At 34.9% G+C, this 23,328-nt stretch overlaps 1 non-coding gene across 1 annotated transcript; it reads right to left on the bottom strand.

Annotated features, from left to right (window-relative positions):
* Positions 1–22,859: 22,859 nt before the first annotated feature.
* Positions 22,860–22,966, bottom strand: LOC139845706 (small nucleolar RNA R71). Its single transcript, XR_011758468.1, has one exon. It is a non-coding gene; the product is annotated as a small nucleolar RNA R71 (small nucleolar RNA).
* Between the last annotated feature and the right edge of the window lie 362 nt (positions 22,967–23,328).

The following is a 23,328-nucleotide window of genomic DNA, read 5'->3' as shown; positions in this document are numbered from 1 at the left end:
GACACCCTTCGGATATGATACAAATTTCGAAGTACTAAAGCATCCGGTACTTTGGATGGGGTTTGTTAGGCCCAATAGATCTATCTTTAGGATTCGCGTCAATTAGGGTGTCTGTTCCCTAATTCTTAGATTACCAGACTTAATAAAAAGGGGCATATTCGATTTCGATAATTCAACCATAGAATGTAGTTTCACGTACTTGTGTCTATTTTGTAAATCATTTATAAAACCTGCATGTATTCTCATCCCAAAAATATTAGATTTTAAAAGTGGGACTATAACTCACTTTCACAGATATTTCCTTCCTCGAAAATAAGACTTGGCCACGGATCGATTCACGAATCTATACAAATATGTACATATATATCAAAGTATGATCAAAATATAATTACAACCATTTTTATTATGTTTTAAAGATTTGAGTGTATTAAGTCAGCTGTCCTCGTTAGTAACCTACAACTAGTTGTCCACAGTTAGATGTACAGAAATAAATCGATATATATATATATATATATTATCTTGAATCAATCCACGACCTAGTGTATACACATCTCAGGCTAGATCACAACTCAAAGTATATATATTTTTGGAATCAACCTCAACCCTGTATAGCTAACTCCAACATTACTGCATATAGAGTGTCTATGGTTGTTCCAAATAATATATATACATGGGTCGATATGATATGTCAAAACATTGGCATACGTGTCTATGGTATCTCAAGATTACATAATATATTAGAATACATGTATAATACAATATAAGTTAGCTAGGATATGATTTATATAGATTTGTTAAACATTTCCCGTAGCTAAAAATATCAAAAATATCCAATCTGGTTTTACCCATAACTTCTTCATTTTAAATCCGTTTTGAGTGAATCAAATTGCTATGGTTTCATATTGAACTATAATTTAAGAATCCAAACAGAAAAAGTATAGGTTTATAGTCGGAAATTTAAGTTACATGTCAATTACTAAAGTGGTAGTCATTTCCGTCGAAAGAACGACATCTTGATGACCATTTTGAAAAACATACTTTCACTTTGAGTTTAACCAAGATTTTTGGATATAGTTTCATGTTCATATGAAAACTCATTTTCTCAGAAGATCAACTTTTAAATCAAAGTTTGTCATAGTTTTTAATTATCCAAACCAAAACAGCCTCCGATTTCACTACGACGGCGTATATCCAATTTTATGGTGTTCATCGTGTTTTCAGGTTTTAAATCATTAAGTTAGCATATCATATAGATATAGAACATGTGTTTAGTTGATTTTAACAGTCAAGTTAGAAGGATTAACTTTTGTTTGCGAACAAGTTTAGAATTAACTAAACTATGTTATAGTGATTACAAGTTTAAACCTTCGAATAAGATAGCTTTATATGTACGAATCGAATGATGTTATGAACATCATTACTACCTCAAGTTTTCTGGATAAAACTACTGGAAATGAGAAAAATGGATCTAGCTTCAAAGGATCCTTGGATGGCTTGAAAGTTCTTGAAGCAGAATCATGACACGAAAACAGTTCAAGTAAGATTTTCATTCGAAATAAGATTGTTATAGTTGTAGAAATTGAATCAAAGTTTGAATATGAATATTACCTTGAATTAGAAAGATAACCTACTATAAATAACAAAGGTTCCTTGATCTTAGATGATTACTTGGAATGGATTAGAAAGCTTGGAAGTAGACTTGCAAACTTGGAAGTATTCTTGATTTTTATGAAACTATACTTATAGAATTTATGAAGAACACTTAGAACTTGAAGATGAAACTTGAGAGAGATCAATTAGATGAAGAAAATTGAAGAATGAAAGTGTTTATAGGTGTTTTTGGTCGTTGGTATATGGATTAGATATAAAGGATATGTAATTTTGTTTTCATGTAAATAAGTCATGAATGATTACTAATATTTTTGTAATTTTATGAGATATTTCATGCTAGTTGCCAAATGATGGTTCTCACATGTGTTAGGTGACTCACATGGGCTGCTAAGAGCTGATCATTGTAGTATATATACCAATAGTACATACATCTAAAAGCTGTGTATTGTACGAGTACGAATACGGGTGCATACGAGTAGAATTGTTGATGAAACTGAACGAGGATGTAATTGTAAGCATTTTTGTTAAGTAGAAGTACTTTGATATGTGTCTTGAAGTCTTTCAAAAGTGTAAGAATACATATCAAAACACAACATGTATATACATTCTAATGGATTCGTTAAGTCTTCGTTAGTCGTTACATGTAAGTGTTGTTTTGAAACCTTTAAGTTAACGATCTCAATTAATGTTGTTAATCCAATGTTTATTACATCAAATGAGATGTTAAATTATTATATTATCATGATATTATGATGTATGAATATCTCTTAATATGATACATACATTAAAATATCGTTACAACGATAATCGTTACACATAAGTCTCGTTTCGTAATTCTTGAGTTAGTAGTCTTGTTTTTACATATGTAGTTCATTGTTAACACACTTAATGATATATTTAAATATCATTTTATCATGTTAAATATAGTGTATCAATATCTTAATATGATACATATGTATTTAGTAGACGTTATCATAACGATAATCGTTATATATATCATTTCGAGTTTCTTAACTTAGTAATCTCATTTCTTATGTATATCACACATTGTTAATATATTTAGTGAGATACTTACTCATCATAATCTCATGTCAACCATATATATATGTCTATATATACCACAACATGTAGTTTTCACAATTTTGTAACGTTCGTGAATCGCCGGTCAACTTGGGTGATCAATTGTCTATATGAAACTTATTTCATTTAATCAAGTCTTAACAAGTTTGATTGCTTAACATGTTGGAAACATTTAGTCATGTAAATATCAATCTCAATTAATATATATAAACATGGAAAAGTTCGGGTCACTACAGTACCTACCCGTTAAATAAATTTCGTCCCGAAATTTTAAGCTGTTGAAGGTGTTGACGAATCTTCTTGAAATAATGCTGGTATTTCTTCTTCATCTGATCTTCATGCTCCCAGGTGAACTCGGGTCCTCTACGAGCATTCCATCGAACCTTAACAATCAGTATCTTGTTTTGCTTAAGTCTCTTAACCTCACGATCCATTATTTCGACAGGTTCTTCAATGAATTGAAGTTTTTCATTGATTTGGATTTCGTCCAACGGAATAGTGAGATCTTCTTTAGCAAAACATTTCTTCAAATTTGAGACGTGGAAAGTGTTATGTACAGCCGCGAGTTGTTGAGGTAGCTCCAGTTGGTAAGCTACTGGTCTGACACGATCTATAATCTTGAATGGTCCAATGTACCTTGGATTTAGTTTCCCCTGTTTACCAAATCGAATAACACCTTTCCAAGGTGAAACCTTAAGCATGACCATTTCTCTAATTTCAAACTCTATATCTTTTCTTTTACTGTCCGCGTAGCTCTTTTGTCGACTCTGGGCGGTTTTCAATCGTTGTTGAATTTGGATGATTTTCTCGGTAGTTTCTTGTATTATCTCCGGACCCGTAATCTGTCTATCCCCCACTTCATTCCAACAAATCGGAGACCTGCACTTTCTACCATAAAGTGCCTCAAACGGCGCCATCTCAATACTAGAATGATAACTGTTGTTGTAGGAAAATTCTGCTAACGGTAGGTGTCGATCCCAACTGTTTCTGAAATCAATAACACATGCTTGTAGCATGTCTTCAAGCGTTTGTATCGTCCTTTTGCTCTGCCCATTAGTTTGTGGATGATAGGCAGTACTCATGTCTAGACGAGTCCCCAATGCTTGTTGCAACATCTGCCAGAACCTTGAAACAAATCTACCATCCCTATCAGAGATAATAGAGATGGGTATTCCATGTCTGGAGACAACCTCCTTCAAATACAATCGCGCCAACTTCTCCATTTTGTCATCTTCTCTCATTGGCAGGAAGTGTGCTGACTTGGTGAGATGATCAACTATTACCCAAATAATATCATAACCACTTGCAGTCCTTGGCAATTTAGTAATGAAATCCATGGTAATGTTTTCCCATTTCCATTCCGGGATTTCAGGTTGTTGTAGTAGACCTGATGGTTTCTGATGTTCAGCTTTGACCTTAGAACATGTCAAACATTCTCCTACATATTTAGCAATATCAGCTTTCATACCCGGCCACCAAAAGTGTTTCTTGATATTTTTATACATCTTCCCCGCTCTGGGATGTATTGAATATCTGGTTTTATGTGCTTCTTTAAGTACCATTTCTCTCACATCTCCAAACCTTGGTACCCAAATTCTATCAGCCCTATATCGGGTTCCGTCTTCCCGAATATTAAGATGTTTCTCTGATCCTTTGGGTATCTCATTCTTCAATTTTCCTTCTTTTACAACTCCATGTTGCACCTCCTTTATTTGAGTAGTAAGGTTAGTACGAATAATTATATTCATAGCTTTTACCCGTATAGGTTCTCTGTCCTTTCTACTCAAAGCATCGGCTACCACATTGGCCTTCCCCGGGTGGTATCGAATCTCAAAATCATAATCATTCAACAGTTCAATCCACCTGGGTTGTCTCATATTCAGTTGCTTCTGATTAAATATATGTTGGAGACTTTTGTGGTCGGTATATATAATACTTTTAACCCCATATAACTAATCCCTCCAAGTCTTTAATGCAAAAACAACAGCACCCAATTCCAAATCGTGAGTTGTATAATTTTGCTCGTGAATCTTCAATTGTCTAGACGCATAAGCAATCACCTTCATTCGTTGCATTAATACACAACCGAGACCTTGCTTTGATGCATCACAATAAATCACAAAATCATCATTCCCTTCAGGCAATGACAATATAGGTACCGTAGTTAGCTTTTTCTTCAATAACTGAAACGCCTTCTCTTGTTCATCCTTCCATTCAAATTTCTTCCCTTTATGCGTTAATGCAGTCAAGTGTTTTGCTATTTTGGAGAAATCTTGGATTAATCTTCTGTAGTAACCAGCCAATCCTAAAAATTGACGTATATGTTTCGGAATTTTTGGGGTTTCCCACTTTTCAACGGTTTCGATCTTTATCGGGTCCACCTGGATACCTTCTTTGTTCACTATGTGACCGAGGAATTGAACTTCTTCCAACCAAAATGCACACTTTGAAAACTTAGCGTACAGTTTTTCTTTCCTCAATACTTCTAGCACTTTTCTCAAATGTTCTTCGTGCTCTTGATCATTCTTTGAGTAAATAAGTATGTCATCGATGAAAACAATGACAAACTTGTCAAGATATGGCCCACACACTCAGTTCATAAGGTCCATGAACACAGTTGGTGCGTTAGTCAATCCAAACGGCATAACCATAAACTCGTAATGACCATAACGCGTCCTAAAAGCAGTTTTTGGAATATCATCCTCCTTTACTCGCATTTGATGATATCCAGAACGTAAATCGATTTTCGAATCAACCGATGAGCCTTGTAGTTGATCAAATAAGTCGTCAATTCTTGGCAGTGGATAACAGTTTTTGATGGTAAGTTTGTTCAACTCTCTGTAGTCAATACACAACCTAAATGTACCATCCTTCTTCTTGACAAACAAAACAGGAGCTCCCCATGGTGATGTGCTTGGTCGAATGAAACCACGTTCTAATAGTTCTTGCAGTTGGCTTTGCAGTTCTTTCATCTCGTTGGGTGCGAGTCCGTAAGGAGCACGAGCTATTGGTGCAGCTCCTGGTACAAGATCTATTTGAAATTCAACAGATCGATGTGGAGGTAGTCCCGGTAATTCTTTCGAAAATGCATCGGGAAATTCTTTTGTGACGGGAACATCATTGATGCTCTTTTCTTCTGTTTGTACTTTCTCGACGTGTGCTAGAACAGCATAGCAACCTTTTCTTATTAGTTTTTGTGCCTTCAAATTACTAATAAGACGTAGCTTCGTGTTGCCCTTTTCTCCGTACACCATTAAGGGTTCTCCTTCTTCTCGTACAATGCGAATTGCATTTTTGTAACATACGATTTCTGCTTTCATCTCCTTCAGCCAGTCCATGCCAACTATTACATCAAAACTCCCTAACTCTACTGGTATCAAATCAATCTTAAATATTTCGCTACCCAGTTTAATTTCTAGATTCCGGCATATATAATCTGCTGAAATTAATTTACCGTTTGCTAATTCGAGTAAAAATTTACTATCCAATGGCGTCAATGGACAACTTAATTTAGCACAAAAATCTCTACTCATATAGCTTCTATCCGCACCCGAATCAAATAAAACGTAAGCAGATTTATTGTCAATAAGAAACGTACCCGTAACAAGCTCCGGGTCTTCCTGTGCCTCTGCCACATTAATATTGAAAACTCTTCCGCGGCCTTGTCCATTCGTGTTCTCCTGGTTCGGGCAATTTCTAATAATGTGGCCCGGTTTTCCACATTTATAACAAACTACATTGGCATAACTTGCTCCGACACTACTTGCTCCGCCATTACTTGTTCCGATACCATTTGTTTCTTTCGTTCTGTTAACCCCTGGTCCGTAGACCTCACACTTCACCGCGCTATGACCATTTCTTTTACACTTGTTGCAAAATTTGGTGCAGAACCCCGAGTGATACTTTTCACACCTTTGGCATAGCTGCTTCTGATTGTTGTTATTGTTGCGGTTGTTATTGTTGTTGGGATGATTGTGGTAGTTGTTGTTGTTGTTGTTGTTGTTGTGCCGTTTGTTGTAGTTGCGATTGATGTTGCAATTGTTGGGATAGTTGTTGTTGTTTTGGTGACTCTTATCACCGTTTTCCTCCCACTTTCTTTTGACTAGCTTCACGTTGGCCTCTTCGGCCGCCTGTTCTTTAATTCTTCCCTCAATCTGGTTCACTAGTTTGTGAGCCATTCTACATGCCTTTTGTATGGAGGCAGGCTCATGTGAACTTATATCTTCTTGGATTCTCTTCGGTAACCCTTTCACAAACGCGTCGATCTTCTCTTCCTCATATTCGAACGCTCTCGGACACAATAGACACAATTCAGTGAATCGTCTTTCGTACAAAGTAATATCGAATCCCTGTGTTCGTAACCCTCTAAGTTCTGACTTGAGCTTATTGACCTCGGTTCTGGGACGGTACTTCTTGTTCATCAAGTGCTTGAATGCTGACCACGGTAGCGCGTAAGCAGCATCTTGTCCCACTTACTCTAGATAGGTATTCCACCATGTTAACGCAATACCTATGAAGGTATGCGTAGCGTACTTCACTTTGTCTCCTTCAGCACACTTACTTATGGCAAACACCGATTCAACTTTCTCGGTCCACCGTTTCAATCCGATTGGTCTTTCGGTCCCATCAAATTCTGAAGGTTTGCAGGCAGTGAATTCCTTGTAGGAGCATCCTACACGATTTCTTGCGCCGTTAGCTGTATTGCTAGATTCAAAGTTATTGTTGGTATGTAGCGCGGCCTGTACTGCGGCTATATTTGAAGCAAGAAAGGCACGAAATTCCTCTTCGCTCATATTCAAGATGTGTTGAGTAGTCGGTGCCATTTCCTTCAAAATAGTCAAATAAAACAAGTTAATCATACAAAATATTAAGAGTAGTCAATAGTATCTCGTAGCATAATATGAACTCATTTATAAAAGCTTTTTCTTCATATTAGCGTTTTATAAGTTTAAATTCGGGTACTACCTACCCGTTAAGTTCATACTTAGAAGTTAATATACAATTCAACTACTACAATTCCATATAAAAAACTGATTATAATAATATATCACATACAAATATTCTTCAAACTTACAACTTCGCTATATTACATATAACATGAAATATAGTACACTATGATACATGACAGTTTTGAAGATAAATCTAGTTAATACGCAAGTTGTTCAGCAAAGAAAATAAAGGCACGTAATTCATAAGTCCAGAAACAAGTCATGCATTCTGATTTTACTAAGACGACTTCCCATCCTTGGTCTTGTGGAAAATAACAGTTATGACCATTGGCTAGGCAGCATGTTATAATGTCGTCAAAAGGACGAGGGTTTCGTAATGTCCAACAGCCCCGTAATAATCTAAAGACCTTGTTTCTCACACCAACTACTGAATCCGTCACTTGTGAGAAAGTTTTATTTAAAAGCTGCAATCCGATGTTCTTTTTCTCACTTTGGTAAGAAGCGAACATCACTAACCCGTAAGCATAACATGCTTCTTTATGTTGCATGTTAGAAGCTCTTTCTAATTCATGAAATCCTATGTTGGGATATGTTGAGTTAAAATAGGTTCTTAACCCGTAGCGTAAAATTGCATTTGGGTTCCCCGCATTTAATGCTTTAAAGAAAACACGGCGTAACTTAAAGTCTCCCCAATGTGATATACTCCACCTATCAAAGGAAAGCCTTTTATAAACTAAGGCATTTCTGGAAAGTCTTTCAAATGTTTGACAAGTTAATTTCACCATAACTAAATGTGCTGATGAATTCTGACCGACTCTAGACAAGATTTCCTCAATCATATCATCTGGTAGGTCTTCTAAAATATTCGGTTGTCTACCCTTAACGTACATTTTGTTTTTATACTGTAAAATAGACAAGGATTAGATTCTTAATAACAAACAATACAAGCAATTTTTACATAGAACATAAAAGTACAAGCACACTACAATACATTTATTACACAACATGATCACACCCCTCTAATCTGAATCACTGGTTTCTTCTTCTTGACTTGGTTCTTTTTCCTAATCTTCTAGGGATATATGATGTTCCTCTAATACAAGTCGTCGTTTTACACATTGGTTTAGAAAAACCTGGTGGTCTAGAGGTTCCCGGGTTATTGTTACGATATTGAAAATACGGGTGTTGACGGTACATATAAAGTTCATCGGGGTCGGAATCAGATTTCTCTATTTTGATGCCTTTTCCCTTATTATTTTCTTTTGCCTCATTAAATTCGGTCAGGGTAATTTCTATAACATCATCGGAATCCTCATCAGGATCCGATTCATCGAAAAATTGATAATTTTCCCAATATTTTGCTTCCTTAGCGGAAACACCATTGACCATTATTAACTTTGGTCCATTGGTTGAGGATTTTCTTTTATTTGACCGGTTTTATGTGGTTCCTACTATTCCCCCCTCCGGAACCTCTTCTTCTTCCGGTTCCTCTTCTTCTGGTTCCTCTTCTTCCGGTTCCTCTTCTTTCAGTTCTTCGAGAACTTGTGAATCTTGCCAATATATATTCGACTCTTTGTTATTATTAGGTGAGTCAATGGGATTTGTGCTAGAGGTAGACATCTATCACACAATATCAAACATGTTAAGAGATTAATATATCACATAATATTTACATGTTAATAATATATAGTTTCCAACAAAAATGTTAAGCAATCATTTTTAAAGAAAACATGGTTGAAGTCCAGACTCACTAATGCATCCTAACAAACTCGATAAGACACACTAATGCAAATTTTCTGGTTCTCTAAGACCAACGCTCGGATACCAACTGAAATGTCCCGTTCATATTGATTATAAACGTTCCATATTAATTGATTTCGTTGCGAGGTTTTGACCTCTATATGAGACGTTTTTCAAAGACTGCATTCATTTTTAAAACAACCATAACCTTTATTTTATCAATAAAGGTTTTAAAAGCTTTACGTAGATTATCAAATAATGATAATCTAAAATATCCTGTTTACACACGACCATTACATAATGGTTTACAATACAAATATGTTACATCGAAATCAGTTTCTTGAATGCAGTTTTTACACAATATCATACAAACATGGACTCCAAATCTTGTCCTTATTTTAGTATGCAACAGCGGAAGCTCTTAGTATTCACCTGAGAATAAACATGCTTTAAACGTCAACAAAAATGTTGGTGAGTTATAGGTTTAACCTATATATATCAAATCGTAATAATAGACCACAAGATTTCATATTTCAATACACATCCCATACATAGAGATAAAAATCATTCATATGGTGAACACCTGGTAACCGACATTAACAAGATGCATATATAAGAATATCCCCATCATTCCGGGACACCCTTCGGATATGATATAAATTTCGAAGTACTAAAGCATCCGGTACTTTGGATGGGGTTTGTTAGGCCCAATAGATATAGCTTTAGGATTTGCGTCAATTAGGGTGTCTTTTCCTTAATTCTTAGATTACCAGACTTAATAAAAAGGGGCATATTCGATTTCGATAATTCAACCATAGAATGTAGTTATACGTACTTGTGTCTATTTTGTAAATCATTTATAAAACCTGCATGTATTCTCATCCCAAAAATATTAGATTTTAAAAGTGGGACTATAACTCACTTTCACAGATATTTCCTTCCTCGAAAATAAGACTTGGCCACGGATCGATTCACGAACCTATACAAATATGTACATATATATCAAAGTATGATCAAAATATAATTACAACCATTTTTATTATGTTTTAAAGATTTGAGTGTATTAAGTCAGCTGTCCTCGTTAGTAACCTACAACTAGTTGTCCACAGTTAGATGTACAGAAATAAATCGATATATATTATCTTGAATCAATCCACGACCCAGTGTATAAACGTCTCAGGCTAGATCACAACTCAAAGTATATATGTTTTTGTAATCAACCTCAACCCTGTATAACTAACTCCAACATTACTGCATATAGAGTGTCTATGGTTGTTCCAAATAATATATATACATGGGTCGATATGATATGTCAAAACATTGGCATACGTGTCTATGGTATCCCAAGATTACATAATATATTAGAATACATGTATAATACAATATAAGTTAGCTAGGAAATGATTTGTATAAATTTGTTAAACATTTCCCGTAGCTAAAAATATCAAAAATATCCAATCTTGTTTTACCCATAACTTCTTCATTTTAAATCCGTTTTGAGTGAATCAAATTACTATGGTTTCATATTGAACTCTAATTAAAGAATCCAACCAGAAAAAGTATAGGTTTATAGTCGGAAATTTAAGTTACATGTCAATTACTAAAGAGGTAGTCATTTCTGTCGAAAGAACGACATCTTGATGACCATTTTGAAAAACATACTTTCACTTTCAGTTTAATCAAGATTTTTGGATATAGTTTCATGTTCGTATGAAAAATCATTTTCCCAGAAGAACAACTTTTAAATCAAAGTTTATCATAGTTTTTAATTATCCAAACCAAAACAGGCCCCGGTTTCACTACGACGGCGTATATTCGATTTTATGATGTTCATCGTGTTTCCAGGTTTTAAATCATTAAGTTAGCATATCATATAGATATAGAACATGTGTTTAGTTGATTTTAAAAGTCAAGTTAGAAGGATTAACTTTTGTTTGCGAACAAGTTTAGAATTAACTAAACTATGTTCTAGTGATTACAAGTTTAAACCTTCGAATAAGATAGCTTTATATGTATGAATCGAATGATGTTATGAACATCATTACTACCTCAAGTTTTCTGGATAAAACTACTAGAAATGAGAAAAATGGATCTAGCTTCAAAGGATCCTTGGATGGCTTGAAAGTTCTTGAAGCAGAATCATGACACGAAAACAGTTCAAGTAAGATTTTCACTCGAAATAAGATTGTTATAGTTGTAGAAATTAAATCAAAGTTTGAATATGAATATTACCTTGAATTAGAAAGATAACCTACTGTAAATAACAAAGGTTCCTTGATCTTAGATGATTACTTGGAATGGATTAGAAAGCTTGGAAGTAGACTTGCAAACTTGGAAGTATTCTTGATTTTTATGAAACTATACTTATAGAATTTATGAAGAACACTTAGAACTTGAAGATGGAACTCGAGAGAGATCAATTAGATGAAGAAAATTGAAGAATGAAAATGTTTGTAGGTGTTTTTGGTCGTTGGTATATGGATTAGATATAAAGGATATGTAATTTTGTTTTCATGTAAATAAGTCATGAATGATTACTAATATTTTTGTAATTTTATGAGATATTTCATGCTAGTTGCCAAATGATGGTCCCCACATGTGTTAGGTGACTCACATGGGCTACTAAGAGCTGATCATTGGAGTGTATATACCAATAGTACATACATCTAAAAGCTGTGTATTGTACGGGTACGAATACGGGTGCATACGAGTAGAATTGTTGATGAAACTGAATGAGGATGTAATTGTAAGCATTTTTGTTAAGTAGAAGTACTTTTATATGTGTCTTGAAGTCTTTCAAAAGTGTAAGAATACATATCAAAACACAACATGTATATACATTCTAATGGATTCGTTAAGTCTTCGTTAGTCGTTACATGTAAGTGTTGTTTTGAAACCTTTAAGTTAACGATCTCAATTAATGTTGTTTACCCAATGTTTATTATATCAAATGAGATGTTAAATTATTATATTATCATGATATTATGATGTATGAATATCTCTTAATATGATACATACATTAAAATATCGTTACAACGATAATCGTTACATATAAGTCTCGTTTCGTAATTCTTGAGTTAGTAGTCTTGTTTTTACATATGTAGTTCATTGTTAACACACTTAATGATATGTTTAAATATCATTTTATCATGTTAAATATAGTGTATCAATATCTTAATATGATACATATGTATTTAGTAGACGTTATCATAACGATAATCGTTATATATATCATTTCGAGTTTCTTAACTTAGTAATCTCATTTCTTATGTATATCACACATTGTTAATATACTTAGTGAGATACTTACTCATCATAATCTCATGTCAACCATATATATATGTCTATATATACCACAACATGTAGTTTTCACAATTTTGTAACGTTCGTGAATCGCCGGTCAACTTGGGTGATCAATTGTCTATATGAAACTTATTTCATTTAATCAAGTCTTAAGAAGTTTGATTGCTTAACACGTTGGAAACATATAGTCATGTAAATATCAATCTCAATTAATATATATAAACATGGAAAAGTTCGGGTCACTACAACTGCTAGGTTGGATAAAACCACAGTCAAGTAGTTTTTGGAGTTAACTTTCTACTTCTTGCATTTCGGAGGGAGTGAGTCTATACGGTGCGCGTGCTATGGGTGCGGCTCCTGGTATAAGATCGATTTGGAATTCAACCGGTCGATGAGGTAAAAGACCCGGAAATTCTTTGGGAATTACATTGGAAAAGTCACTAACAATTGGCGCATCATCGATATGCTTCTCATCGGTCTCGACTTTCTTAACGTGGGCTAGGATCGTAAAACAACCCATACGACAGTATTCTTCAACGATGAGGCACGAAATGAGGTTGAGCCCGGTTCAACTCTTTTTTCTACAAACGATCAAGGGTTCACCGTCCTCGATATGGATACGAATGGTTTTGAGATCACAAGAAATGTTGGATTTTGTTTTGGCTAACCAATCCATACCAAATTACATCGAAGTTTTCTAGGTCTAGAGGTATTAGATAGATTTTGAATTCTTTACCCACCATCATTTTGAGCCATTGGGACTTTGGTATGACTTACTGTAATATAACCACGTCGATCAAGTGTCGTTATATTTCGCTAGTTCATACCTCCATTCCAACACCTCTCCATATGGTTAAGTTTGTGTAATCGTGAAGATTGCAAATGAACAAGGTGTAACGACATCTTTAACAAGACTCGTATTTATTCGAAAGAGTTAGTGCAATCTCTGAAAATGTGTTTCCCTCAGAAAATGTATAACTGATTGTTCACGTCAAAACGTTCAAAGCCAATTAGTGGTATCCTTAGGTATAAAGAGAGTAATGAATCATGGTAATGAGTAGTACACAATAGTAGTGATAGGTAGTGATGACGATACTCATCAGTAGTAGTGGTAGTAGTAACGAATAGCGATATATAGTGAGGAGTACTAGTGTAATATCAGTAGTGAGTAGTTAGTAGTGACTGCAATAGTTGTGAAAGTTTCACCACACTGGTAGGTAGTAAGCCGGGACAGCGACGAATAACATGGGAAGACATAATTTTCAAACTAGTTTAACGAATGAAGTCGCGTCATCCTTACGCGTATGAATCTTAAGTTTATGTGTGTTACCAGAAAATGGCAGAATACGGATTCGCATTAGAGTTAGGTACAATTAAGAATTTCACCGTAGAAAGTTTCAAGTATTAATGCACAAGTAGTCTAGAAAGTGCTATCTATAGCAAATGTATGTCAGAATGCAACGGCTAACTATCGAGTTGTAGTCTAGACTCACTAATGCGTCCTAGCAACTCTGTTTGACATACTAATGCATATCCTAGTTCCCTACAACCAACGCTCTGATACCACATGTGACGACCCGACAAAATCGCCATTGACGGCGCCGTCAACTTAGGTCCTGTTACGCGGTCATAGTCCCTAAATGAGACGCGTTTGACTAAAATTATGTAGCATTAATTTGAAACGTGTATGACTTGCAAGGTTTTAAGTGAAGCAAATGGTTCGACAACAAGTATAAGTTTACAAAAGTTAATAAGTATAATAAAAGTAACTTGCGACATAATATAATTTGAAAATTACGAATGCTATCAATAGCGTATGCATGTAAACATTTAGTTTGAATCCAAAGGTGTTATCACTAGCGTATGCATGTATGCTTGACCCCAAGCAAGTAATCAAAGTGTGCGGAAGCATGTATGAAGTAGCCAATCATAAACCTGAGAAACATATAGAAAACTGTCAATGAAAAACGTTGGTGAAATCATAGGTGTATTTGTAAACGTTGTTTTTAAACCACAAGATTTAGTATAAAGTTGATTATCCAAATCGTTTGCATTCCATAAGTTGTTGTTCGTTCACGAGCACCCAATTATCAAGACTTAACTGTTATACGAACCCCATTATCATAGTATTAGAACCTACACTATAACCGAAAATATATTTCATCCACTAACGGTAGCGAACCGTCCGAATGAGGGCGCGTCAAGCCCGTATGGATCCACACAACATAAGTTCTCGCTTACACCCTACAAGTGTAACTAATGATAATCAAATTGAGGCTTTTTGTTCTAACTCGCATGTGGAATGTTTGTTTTCGTACTTGTGTTCAAAGCATAAAAGTATAATACGTAGATGTTTCTCATCCCATGATTTAAAGAGTAAAAGTTATTGAAAAGGTGGGACTATGATCTCACTGTAGTTGCACGCCAAAGTACTTGTAATTAAACGTTGTGCAAAGAAAGTTGTTTAGCCTTGACCTAAACAAATAAGTTGTATCAATTACCGGTTACGGCACAAGGTCGGGCGAAATGTGTTCAATTAGTCCTATGGCTCGTTACGACTCGATTATATAGCATGTGAGTCAAGTTGTCAAGTTTCATGCAAGATATAAGTATAAACGAAAGGTTATAATGATTAAACAAAGTATTGGTTAAGTTTGAAATAAAAGTCAACATTGGTCAAGTCAAAGTCAACAAAAAAGTCAACACGTTCGGGTCGGGTCTCGGACAATTTTTCTGAGTTATATAATCATATATGAGCATGTTAGAACAAGTTACATGTTAATCGGAAGTGCATAGCATAGTTAGAATTAAACGTGAAAACGCAAAATTGAACAGCCCACATTCCAGGCATATGCCGCGCCGCGCCGCGGCAAAGCACTTGGGCTGATTCCTCGGCTGTTTCAAGTGTTCAAGTCTCGAATCAAAATTCACCAATTCACAATTAATGAACCGCAAACATTTAAAACACGTATTTTATATCGTTGGAAAGGTAATTTAACAAGGAATACAACTAAACACATTTCATGAATCAAATTCATCATTTATAAAAACTAAATCCTCGTCGAATGATCGTTAAATATTCGTCATTAAAGTTTCAAGTTCATAAAATGCATTTCATGATTCGGGAATCCAATTTACACATACGATATGCCGTTTCGAAGGTAATTAAACATACATTGCAACTAAACACTTACTAACAACGTTTTATAGCATTCAATGCATCAAAAGTGCATATTAAAAGCTATCAAACCCTATCCAAGAATCATGAATTTAACATTTATGTTAATGAAGTTTTTCCAAGTCAACCTACATACCAAAACGAAGCTAATGATGCTAGTAACACTTTTAATACATGAGCTTTAATATTTAACAACATTAAATCACCCAAAACTCAAGATTAAACAAACCCTTTTTCAAGTTCATGCTAGTTTATGTAAAATAACAAGATCGAGCAAATAAATCACATATTCATGTTAGACTCGAGCCATAGACACTAATGAACACCATTTCAAGTTTATAAATCAAAATTAGAGAAATCTAGAGTTTTTAAAAACCTTACCCCAAGTAGTGAAATTAGTATCTAGTTGTAGAGGAAGATGCAAGGATTCCAAAAGTACAATTTATTTTGATGTTAGCTTCTTGATTTGGATTTAGATGATGATTGAATGAATTTGGGAGTTGAGAGAAAAAAAATGAAAGTATCAAGATAAGAGAAAAGAGAAAGTGGGAGGTTGAGTGGTGGGAAGTGATGACTAGTTGGCCAAGTTTGGCCAAATGACAAGGTTAGTCCCTCGAGTTTAAAAGCGGGTGCGTGAATTAACCAAACGAATTATTTTAAAAATGCTAGAGTAAACGAGAGATGTTAAAATTAAATAAAGGGAATATTAAAACGCTAATCACGAAAGATACGAATTTAGATAACGAAAGATATTATCTAAAAAAAAAAGACGGGCGTTAAAATAATTTAACGAAAAAAGGCGGGTTATTACAGTGTTTCACTCTGGGTGGAGAAATGACTTGTATTTATTCTCGGATAGGTGAAGAATTGTCTGCATCTCACCTCCCCCATACACCACTCATGTGGTATTGGGTTTTGTTGTGGTTTTTCCTTATTTTTTCGAGGGATTTCAAGTCCCGATCTGAGACTTATACCCATGACCGAGATAACACGTGTCAGACAGTTGCACGGTATCCTTGCAACTTGCGACTCACTAGGTTTCTGATCGACATGTACTTTATCATGATAAGATTTTCTCACAATTCTTTTGTACCTTATATTGACCAACAATTCAACAATATTACAAAAACATCCAATTGATAATACATACATTTTTCTCATGCACTTCCATTACTTTAAAAAAAAAATTCAACCAATTCACTTTCAATAAAATTGCAGAATCTACACTACGTTCAGTTATGATAATAACAACATATTATACAATGAGTAACCAAAAATTTATTATACATTTATGTTCTAGAGGAGCTTTTCAGTATATTAATAACAGTCCTGTTTATATGCCGATGACTGTTGTAAGATTCCTATGTAACTCCTGGTTTATACATAAAAACCGATTAATCAAAAAATTTACTAGGTTTTTTATTGGAAAGTTAAATATGGCACTTAGTTTAGCTTCCTCCGTTTGTATCAAGTATATATTTGATAATTATATATTTGATATTACAGATGATCCTGAAAATTTTTAGCGAATTCTTGGATTACGCTATTATAAATGCCCCAATAGAACTTTATATTGTTGAGAGAGTTAATATAGGAATTTTTCGTTATTTAGTACCAATAGTAGTGGAAATAACTCATCCCCAACATATGAACTTGGCAATCCATCAACAAGCAATCATGTTGATAAATCGCAATCTGAAAAACAAACATGGATGAGTTTGATTTCTACACTATGGGGAAGATTTCCTTGGCGAAGAACTTGGTCGAATAAATCCCTTATCTAATAGTTCCTGAATCTGAGACATCATTTCTTGGATTTCTGACGGAGCTAATCTATAAGGAGATTTTGCTACCGGCGTAGCCCCTGGTACCAAATCGATTTTATATTCTACTTCACGCACAGGAGGTAAACCTGGTAAATCATCTGGAAATACTTCTGGAAGACACAACCAAAATATCAGACACATGCTTCTTCTCCTTCTTAACATTGATCACGTAGGCTAAAAACGAATCGCACCCTTTTGATATTGACTTTTTGGCTTTCATTAGGGAAACCATAAGGAAGTTAAATCCATCGCGCTCCCCTGGAGCTACAACCCGATACCCATCGCTCAAAGGGAAAGAAATAATCTTCTTATGGCACTTGATACTAGCCCTATTCGAATTTAACTAGTTCATACATACGACTACATCGAAGCTAGGTATGGGCATCACCAAATAGGTAATAAGGAAAGAATGACCAATAATCTCGATGGTAACTCCAGAGTACAGATGGTGTGCATACGATTTAACATCATCTACTTCTATTCTCAAAGGCGCATCTAATAGTATAACATGCAACTTCAACTTATCACAGAAGTCTAAGGACATAAATGGGCGGTTTACCCTGGAATCAAATAATAGACGATCTGGCAATGAGTTAACCAAGAACATACCAGTTACGACGTCATCGATAGCAGTTGCAGCGTCTACCGTCATCTAAAATGTCCTTGCTTCTGCCACCGGAGGGTTCTTTTTTTGGCCCAGCAGTAGAAACAGAAGATCCCCCAGTTGATGTTGACTTTTCCCCTGACCCCGCCCTAGAGTTGCTTCGAGATGCAGACGGACAATAAGTTGCTCTATGGCCCTCTTGATGACAATTCCAACAAACATTAGCTTTAAAAGAACAATCATTCGGTTCATGACCCCACATCCCTACATCTGAAACACCTTTTGTCATCGGAGAACACGGTTCATAATGAGCTGATTTACAGGAAAAAACACCATTCATTCTGACTTGAACTCGACTCGCTTATACCATATTTACCCTTCTGTTTCTGGCCACCCGATTTCTTAGAATGATGATCTGATTGTCGATTTAATTACTGACTGGACTGATAATTTGATTGACTATCAGATCTTCCCCCAAAAGAACCACTTCCTAACCTTGCACTTCTTGCAGCCTTGAAATCAACTTCTGTAGCCTTCGCCATCTCATGTGCTTGAGATAGAGTTGAAGAAAATCTTGCTACTGTTTGATACTTTGGCATGCTAACCTTTGTCTTTCTCGTTGGGTACCCACTGCTGAATAAATCTTAGCTTAGCAGTAAAGTCCCTGAAAACATCATTAATTATCATATCATATGTCATCTTCATACTCAAGAATTCAGTCTTCAACCTTTCCATCTTGTATTTTGAACAATATTGTTCACAAAAGTTTGCACGAACTTGTTCCCAAGTTATTTGGTTAAATGGTTCCTCAGGTAAGTAAGCAATGATGGAATCCCACCATTCAATAGTCTGACCTTTAACCATACGGCTAGCATACAACACCCTTAGTTCAAGATCACACTGAGAAGTCTCTAAAGCACGTTCGACTTCTCTAAGCCATTGGTATGTCACAGTAGGATTTGTATGACTGCTGAATTCAGGGGGTTTACAATCGAGAAATTGTTTGTATGTACATTTTTTTTGTTTCAAACATTGTAGATTGATACATCAGCATTTGAAATGGGTACATCATTTGGTTTGGGAAAGGCTAGTTGTGCTGTGGTAGCATCTGATTTGATAGAGGATATTAGGATTAAGTCTATGGCAGTTGTTGTTGTGAGGAACTTCCGTATTGTGGGTAGAGAGTCGGTAGAATTGCTGGATTCAACGCGGTGGTATTTGGGTTTGACTGCACCTGCTGTTGTTCAAGTTCTTTTATCCGATCTCAAGCTTCTTGTAACTGACTCTGTAGGTCAATAATTTCTGGAGGTGTCTGTTCTTCTGATGACACGTGCCCATCCTCCTCTGGGGCTCTAAAGGTACCGGGGGCAATGGGGTCAGTAGCATTGTTCTCGTTATCTACCATTTCTGCACTACCACAACATCTCACACTAATGCTTAGTATATAATCGGTTAGTACTTATTCCAGGATGACCTAAAAAGGCAACTAGGATGACCAAAAATCCAGAAATATATTCCATCTAAAGGTGAAGAAAAGACTAAAACATTCAAGCACCATTCTCGTTGTAAAGAGCCTGACCACACTAGATCAACATGTAGAGTTGTGTATGACAGAACAAACGAATCAATTCAGAACCAAAATCAACGTCGAGTTCAAAGTCGAGATCAAAGTCAAGAACCAATTCAAGATCAAAGACGCAAGTCAAGATGTAATAACTCGAGACTTTTCAAACACAATATTATCCAACTGTTCATTTATGTCATGACTAGTAATCCGAATAACTTCTATTGTGTATGATTATGTGTATTGTTATGTTAAACAAGACTTCTATTAGGTGTATGTTATGTTAAATAGGACTTCTATAATGTTTATGTTTATGTTGAAGTTTGCATATCATATTCGTTTATGTATATAAATTCATCACAAGACCAAGGGTTACTAGGAGACATTTTACATATATTAACAACGTACATAATAACATTCATTACATATTATGATACCATTAACCAAACTAACGGGATACTAAAATATCTATTACACTACTCCATCAAAAGTGTCTTAGATACAACAATGTATGGAACGTTATTACCAAGGTTGAGAAATTCTAACAACTTTGTAAGCAACATGATAGTGCTCCAAATAAACATATATTTAGTCGCAATATCATCCCAATATGTAAAGCTTTTAGTTACTATTGTTCTATTTTTATGTAATAATCGTTTAAATAAATAAGTGCGAAGATAAAAGAAGAAAACGACGATTTAAAGACGCAAATGACCAAAAAGCTCAAATGTACAAGATATAATTTAAGTGGTTCAATTTATTGATGAGAAACGTCTAAAAATTATAAGAGTACAAGCCGCAGAACGCAAAGTACAAGATATCTACGCGTACGAAAGGACGTTCGAAAATCCAGAACCGGGACATAAACCGAGCATCAACGCGCGAGTCAACGGTCCTAAAATTACGAGTCAACTATGCACAAGAATATAATATAATATATATAATTAATATAAATTATATATATATTATATATATAATAATATGTCGACAAGCAAGAAAACAAAAAATATGTGAGCTGGATCTGACGGCCATGCGATCGCATGGGAAATAGGCATAAAACCCATGCGAGTGCATGAGCCCATGCGAGTGCATGAGATTTGCACTAAAACCCCATGCACTCGCATGGGCATCAGAATCAGAAATTTTGCCTATAAAAGTCAGGCTTCTGTCGAACGAAAAAAATATACCTTTTTCAATATCTCTTTCTCTCTATGTAATATATATTTATAATTTTAATTTTAATTAAGATTAATAATAAATTATGGTTTAGTTGGGTTAATGTAAGAAATGTTTTACGGGTTTTAAAGTCGGAACTCTGTCCGTATAACGCTACGCGATTAAATACCACTGTAAGCTATGTTCTTCCTTTTTAAATTAATGTCTCGTAACTAAATTATTATTATGCTTATTTAACCCGAAGTAATCACGATGTTAGACTAAATATTATGACGGGGTTATTAGATTTTGCACCATAATTAAGGTTTGGACAAAAGACCGACATTGTGGACATTGGACTATTGACTATTAATAGATAGGGTCTATTGACTATTAGTATTATTAAGTTTAATAATTATTATAAACTATATAAATTAATACTTTTATAAAATAATAATATAAAAATAATATCTTTATAAAATTTGTATTTTTATCATTTTAGTTATAATTTGTATTTTTATCGTTTATTTCGTAATATTTATCGTTCGCTATATAGTTTTAAGATTAGTTTTTGCTATAATATTTTATATTTTTAGATTTTTAGGCTTTGCCGTAAAATCCCTTAAGTGCTTTTTTTTAGACTAAGATTTAGGTGCTTTAGATTTTTTACGACGTCGCTTATCGCTTTAGTTTTAAATAGATTTTAGTGCCTAATTAAGTTATTGCCGTTTTGGATATAGAATTTCTTTTAAGCTTTAATTCCTTTAGGCGCAACTTTTTAGATTTAGTTTTTAAAATTTGAAGTTTCGACGTTTTTCTTTCTTATTTTTATTTTTCGATTTTTATTTTTCGATTTTTATTTTTCGAAGTTTTACGACGCACTCTTTTTCTTTCTTATTTCTCGACGCTCTAGTTTTTAGGACATAGAATTTTCTTTATCTTCTTTAAACTTTGACGAAAAATTATTTTAAGCGGTTAAATTGATAGACATCCAAAATTTTCTGGTTCGTAGTAATAGTTGGATTTGTTAGTGGCGAGTTGTGGGCTTCCGATTTAAAGGGTCCTGGCTACCTGCTGCATCTATTGGCTATTCAAAACGTGGGTAAAATCAGAAAAGTCTATTAATTTGATAACTTATATAATTTTTATCTTTTATAAATAATAGGATATTCAGTGAATGCATCGAGCAAAACATTCACCACCTTTCATACGTTCACCACCTGTAACTCGATCAAGACATCTAGCCAACATTTTGGCCATTGATTTTTCTTTAGAATTGTCATCTAGTCGACCAAGTACTCCAATTCAAATTTCCGATAATCCATTTTTTGAACCCGACCTCACAATTGAGAATCCGGAGGATATTCAAGGACAATTCCAAGATCCTGAACCACTAATCATTCCTCATGAACTACAAACCGTTAAATCAGAATCCTCTAGTGATTCGTATTCAACAATTTCAAATATGGAAATAACGGAACCTCTAAGTATGGAAGATTGAATGAGAGCCACACGCACAGGCCAAGGACACGCTATTATTAAGCCAGACATTAACGCGCCAGATTATGAAATCAAAGGACAAATCCTACACATGGTAACTAATCAATGCCAATATAGTGGTACGCCAAAAGAAGATCCAAACGAACATCTTCGAACCTTTAATAGGATTTGTACTCTATTCAAAATCAGAGAAGTTGAGGATGAACAGATCTATCTCATGTTATTTCCCTGGACTTTAAAGGGAGAAGCCAAAGATTGGTTAGAATCGTTACCTGAAGGGGTGATTGATACATGGGATGTCTTAGTTGAAAATTTTCTTAAACAATTCTTTCCGGCATCTAAAGCCGTGAGACTTCAAGGAGAAATAGTTACGTTCACACAAAAGCCAAATGAAACTTTATATGAGGCATGGACAAGATTCGAAAATTTGTTGAGAGGATGTCCTCAACACGGTTTAGACACTTATCAAATAGTGAAAATATTCTACCAAGGTGTCGACGTTGCTACACGAAAAGACATCGACATCACAGCTGGTGGTTCCATTATGAAGAAAACCACAACTGAAGCTCACAAAATCATTGATAACACAGCCTCCTACTCGCATGAGTGGCACCAGGAAAAAGATATTTTTCGTTCATCTAAAGCGGCTAGAGCCGATTCTAGCCATGACTTTGATTCCGTTTTCGCAAAAATAGATGCTTTCGAGAGACGAATGGAAAAGGTGAATAAAGATATTCACGCAATACGAATCAGTTGTGAGCAATGCGGTAGACCACACTTAACGAAAGATTGTCACATTGAGCAAACGATGGAACAAC

Source organism: Rutidosis leptorrhynchoides, chromosome 4 (genome assembly GCF_046630445.1).
Source record: "Rutidosis leptorrhynchoides isolate AG116_Rl617_1_P2 chromosome 4, CSIRO_AGI_Rlap_v1, whole genome shotgun sequence".
Classification (NCBI taxonomy): Eukaryota; Viridiplantae; Streptophyta; class Magnoliopsida; order Asterales; family Asteraceae; genus Rutidosis; species Rutidosis leptorrhynchoides.
This window is presented reverse-complemented; position numbering and strand designations above follow the sequence as displayed.